This window comes from Kryptolebias marmoratus, linkage group LG11 (genome assembly GCF_001649575.2).
Source record: "Kryptolebias marmoratus isolate JLee-2015 linkage group LG11, ASM164957v2, whole genome shotgun sequence".
In the NCBI taxonomy this organism is placed as follows: Eukaryota; Metazoa; Chordata; class Actinopteri; order Cyprinodontiformes; family Rivulidae; genus Kryptolebias; species Kryptolebias marmoratus.
In genome coordinates this window covers 6,271,001-6,276,794 of record NC_051440.1, presented here as the reverse complement: position 1 = coordinate 6,276,794, position 5,794 = coordinate 6,271,001, and the positions used below count along the sequence as shown (strand labels likewise).

Below are 5,794 nucleotides of genomic sequence, written 5' to 3'. Positions count from 1 at the left end.
TCATGATGGAAATGTGGTCGGAGAGCCCGAGGTGGGGGCGGGGCACGGCTCTGTATGCGTCTCTCACGTTGGTGTAAACACGGTCGAGTGTGTTATTTCCCCGTGTTGGAATGTTCACATGCTGGAAAAACCTCGGCAATGTGTCCGTCAGTTTCACGTGATTAAAGTCTCCTGCCACCACGTAAAACGCCGCCGGATGCTTGTTCTGAAGCGAGCTGATGTTGTCATGTAGCTCCTCCAGCGCGTTGTTAGCCTTACCATCCGGTGCTATGTAAACAGCAGTGACGAACACAGCCGTAAACTCCCGAGGCAGATAGTGTGGCCGACACTTTAAAGTCAGTTGTTCTGTCGCCTCAGAGCAGTGGCTCTTTACCAACACGCAGTTTGTGCACCAACCTTTGTTTATGTAGACGCAAAAGCCGCCTCCCCGTGCTTTTCCGGACAGCTGGTTGCGGTCCGCTCGGAAGAGCTGCCGGCCGGCGAGCTGGAAGGCTGAGTCCGGCATGTTGTTGGAGTAAATTAGCTTGCATTGAGACTGAATTGGACTGGACTAATCTAGGTTAAATTGAGACAGGATTGAACTATACAGGATTAGGTTGCATTTAGATTGAATTGGACTGGACTAAATTAGCTTACAATTAGATGGAATTGCACTTGACTATGTTACATTTAAAATGGGTTGAACTAAACTGAGTTGCGTTATATTCAGATGGAACTAGACTGAACTGGATTAGGTCACATATAAATTGAATTGAACTGTACTAAATTAGGTTACATTGAGATTGAATTGGACTGTACTGAATTAGGTTGCATTTACATTGAACTGGACTGTATGGATTAGGTTACATAAAAATTGATTTGGACTGTATGAAAATAGGTTACACTGAGATTGAATTGGACCGGACTAAGTTACATTTACTGAATTAAGCTAAACTGAATTATGTTATATTTAAATGGAATTTGGAATACATTACATTTAGATTGTATTGGACTGTATGAAACTGGTTACATTTAGATTAAATTGGACTGGACTGGATTAGGTTACATTTATATTTTATTGGACTGGACTAAATTGAACCAACTTCAATTGAAAGTCATCTGTAGCTTAATGAATTATTTTACAATTGGACTGAACTGCACTGAATTAGATTGCATATAGATTGATTTAGGTTACACGTAGAATGAAGTGGACTGTCTTGGATTAGGTTACATTTAACTGGAATTGGACCATCCTTTATCGAAACAACTTGGTTTGAAACTCATCTGTAGCCTATTGAATTATTTTACAATTGGACTGAACTGTATGAAATTACATTGCAATTAGATCAAACTGGACTAGTAGATTAGGTTACATGTAGATTCAATTGGGCTGTTACATGGAGGCTGAATTGGACTTGACTGGATTATGCTACTGATAAATTGAATTGGACTGTACTAAATGTGGTTATATTGAGATTGAATTGAAACTACCTGGATTGAAATTCATTTGTAGCCTGAAGAATTATTTTACATTTAGACTGACCTGTACTGAATTAGATTGCATTTAGACTGATTTAGGTTTCACGTAGAATAAATTGGACTGTCCTGGATTGAAAACAAGTTGGAGTGAAATCCATCTGTATTATTTTCCAATTAGACTGAACTGCGCTGAAGTAGATTACATTGAGAATAAACTGGACTGTACCAAATTAGGTCACATTTAGATGGAAATGGACTGGATCTAAACCAGGTGTGGGCTTCAACACCAGTCAGTCCCTTCAATTGACCAAATATATTATCAGCCTATTGAACATGAATTCATGCCGCTTGAAATATATTGATTTCTGATTTTTTTTTTGCAGTCCAAACCATCTTTTGCAGTACTGATATTAGCCCCGCTGATATTGTGATGACTATACATTTAATATAATGAGCAGCCCTGATTTAGATTGAAGTGGACTGTATTGGATTCCAATTGGATTAAACTGATCTCAACTGAATTGGCTTAAACGTAGATCAGCCTGTACTGAAATGAACTGGATTGGAATTTGGTTGAATTGAAATGATTTGAAATTGGGTTTAATTAAACTTTAGTCTACTAAAATGAATTTTGATTGAATTGGATTAAATTTAGAATTAACAGGAACGTATTAAACCAACTTGGATTTGACCCTGTTAAACTTGAATTGGACTTTACTAAATATACAGAATTTGATTCCATTTAGATAAAATGGGACAAGCTGAATGTGATGACTGTAGGGTTGATCTTATTTGAATCTGATGAAATTGTTTTAAGATAAATTGGACTGTTCTTTGGATTAAATTGGAACACGTTGAATTGAACTTCACATGACCGGATTGAAACTGAACCCCTGTACTTTTTTTTTTTTTTTTGAAGACACCTTTTGTCATGAATCGGGGAAAATATAAAATGAGTTTAACGATCTGAACGTGGAGTTTATGAGTCGTTTTATGAACGCAGAAAGTCGCACCGTCAGTGGAGCGAAAGCCCGACCTTTAACCTTTCACCTTTCCTGCACCACGGGCCAGGTGGAGGTTAGGCATTGGCGTGGAGCGGCACCCGAAAGGCTGCGACACGTTTTTGCCGAGTGCCACCAGAAGGTTTAACTTGTGAGGTGAAAAAACACAGACTACAACCTAAAGTAATAAATCACAGACGAACGCCCGACGTATGTTTCAACATTTACTCTGTTGGAAATTTAAAAAGAACGACACCAGAAACATTTACAGGACGTTTTTTTTTTTGTTTGTTTGTTTTCTTTAATTTGTTCTCAGTAGAACTTGATACCATAAACAACAACGGTCGTAAAGCTCCAAGCTGTTTTATTAAACACCGGCGCAGAGCGTCCAGTAGGACCTCCATGAGCTGCCAGTTGAATGTCAACACACCGGCGTTTATTGCCCCCTCCACCCCCCCATCACCAGAGCGAGGCGGTCACGGAGGTCGTGGCGGTGACGCTTCAGGAAGTCTTGGTCCTGCTGACTCCCCATCGAACCCATTTATCTGCCAAGTCCATTTCCTGTGTGAGCCGGTGTTCCCCCCCCTTGGTTCCATCCACAGCCTGAAGGGGGTGGAGGAAGGTGGGGCAGGAGCAGTGTGTGTGTGTGTGTGTGTGGCAGCATGGCTCTCTTGGGTCCGTACACTGCTGTAGTGGAACTTCATCCTGAATGCAGCTGTTTAAAGTATTTCCACTAGACGTCGGTGTGTGTGTGTGTGTGTGTGTGTGTGTGTGTGTGTGTGTGTGGAGTTTACGAGTAGCAGAGCGCACGCGTCTGTCTTAGGAGAAAGCGCGTGCGCTCCAGGGAAGTGGCGGGAGGGTAGAGGACGCAGGGAATCGGGGAAATGGTGACGTTATCGACTTCCTGTTTTGGTATTGACTCGTGCCAAATGGGCCTCGGTGACGGGAGGCCGAGTCGCTTGGCAGCAGCAGCCTGGACGTTTTCTAAACGAATTAGCGTGGCGTCTGTAATCAAATAGGTTCTGGAGAGAGAGAGTGAGAGAGACTGGGAAGGGCAGGCGTGAAAAGCCTTTTAAAAAATAAATAAATAACAATGTAATAAAGGAAATAGGAACCCTCCTTCAGTCTGCCTGTCGAGCGTCTCTCCAGTGAAACGTTGGTGCGGTCACCATGAAACGTCCACTGTGCTCCCAAATATAAGCAGCATCCACGTGGAGACGACAATGACCCATTCCTGTTGACTGTGTTTGTGGTTTTCAGATTGATCGCGTCATTTTCTGGTGTTTTAGAAAAGACAAGGGGTCCGTTCCTACCACCTGAGGGGGTCGGCCTTTGTTAGTCGTGTTTACTGGGTCCTTTTGTTGTTGTTGTTGTTTTGGTTCCTGCTGCGACGTTGGTGGAGCTCCCCGGGTCAGGGGAAACGGGCTGCGACCGGTCCAAGCCTGGATCAGCTCTAGGGACTGTAGTCCACCGAGGCTGGATGGAGACCCGGCAGAACTTTGGCTTGTGTTTACAAGAAAACAAATAAACGACCTTAGATTCTGCGTCGGCAGAGCTTGGCGTTCTCCGTTGGTCGTGTTGACACAGTGGCTAACGTTCTGCTCGATGAGTTGGTCATTTCCTGCAGAAATCCTCCTCAGCCTCATTTTTTGAGGACGGCTCAGGAGCTAACTGCTGAACAGCTGCCATCTGAAAACAACTCTCCTGGCAGGTCGCGCCAACGCGCACACTTTGCATTACACACCTGTGGTTATGGGCCAGTGCAACCGGCAGCAGCAGCTAGCTGTAGCAGCTCTCGTGCGGCCTGGATTCTGCTGGGATAATGATGTCACGCGGCGCTGGCGGCGACACGAGGATTTATAAAAAACTGAGACTCGACTTGCTCGAAGAACACACCCAACGATTGAACATTTAAATGCACGTAAACAGAGCGTCGCCCCCTGGCCGTAGACACCGCTTTCGTGGCGTTGAACACATGAAGCGGTAGTCGGAAAGCCGCGTTTGGGTTTTCTGCGGGCGGCAGGAGGAGCGCAGAGGGTTCCTCGGGTTGTTCTGAGAACACGGCGAGGGAAACGTTCCTGTGCTGGACTCTGTCAGCCATCAGCTGAACGGGTACCAGCAGCGCTCCTCTCTTTAGCTCTAACTTCCTGTTGTTGTTGTTTTTTTTTTGTTTTTTTTTAAGGGAGCAGTTCAAACAGTTTGCAAGGGAGTCCTTGGCTGTTTCAGTTCCTTTAGCTGCTGAAGTTCAACCGAGCACAACAAAAGCTAGAGTTAGCTGAACCAACATTTCACACAACAGAAGCTGAAATGAGCAAAAGTTTAGGAATAGATGAACAAAAAGCTAAAAGCTTAGATTAGCAAAACAATAGCTAAAAGCTAAAATGAGCACATCCAAATTTAAAACTAACGAAACGGCAGCTAAAAGTTTCACAAAACAGAAGCTTAAATGCACAAAAGTTAAAAATTATAAATGGTTAAAAATAGGTGAACTGAAGCTAAAAGCGCAAATTAGCATAGCAGCAGGTAAAAGCTAAAATGTCACAAAACAGGAGCTAAAATAAGCAAATTCTAAAAATGGCTGAGCAAAAAAGCTAAAAGCTTAGATTAGCAAAACAGTAGCTGAAAGCTGAAAGGAGCCAAACTGCAGCTAAAACGCTCAGATTTGCAGTGGTTAAAAGCTAAAATGAGCAGAGTGGTTGCTAAGAGCTGCTGAAGCAGAGTTTAAAGAGCCGAAAGGTTTTCATTCAAAGACTTCAGTGTGTTTCTACGAGGGGAACAAATGTTCAGAAACTCTAAATGTTACCAACTATAGGTCTGAGGCGTAATGTCCTGAAGGAGGTGGACGTTTTGAGACCTGAGGAGCTAAAATGGCAGAAAGTATTCCGAAGACACTATAAACAGGAAAGCTGAATGCTGACTCGGCGTTCAAACAGTAACAAGTAAATAAAAAATAAACCTCCCAGGCTCTGAACGTCAGACGCAGTAACCCGGAGCGGTTAGTTTAGTTTGGGTTTTTTTGTTTTTAAGGAATAAACAAGGAGTTCGAGGGAAAAGGGGGTTTCATTTGGAAAGTGGAGCGAGTCTGTTTTAGTTTTACAGCAGTGTTCTCAGTAAAACAGTTTAGTTTGGATGATAAACTGGACGATCAGAGCTCAAAGTCAGACCACTTTCCTGCGGAGAATTTATCACACTGAGATTATCGAGCAGCACAGAGGAACGGAGGCTGTTATGGACGTTTAAAAAGACCAGGCGCATCAGGAAACTAAATAAACACATCAATGAACACAAGAAACTAATTTAAAACTGGAGAGATGGTCTCAATGCTGAGCTCTGAA

The 5,794-nt window shown here is 43.1% G+C and overlaps 1 protein-coding gene across 2 annotated transcripts in view; it reads left to right on the top strand.

Moving 5' to 3' along the window:
- ptpn9a (protein tyrosine phosphatase non-receptor type 9a) overlaps positions 1-5,794 on the top strand; it is a 24,577-nt gene that overhangs the window by 3,894 nt on the left and 14,889 nt on the right. The gene's annotated exons all lie outside the window — the stretch shown is intronic.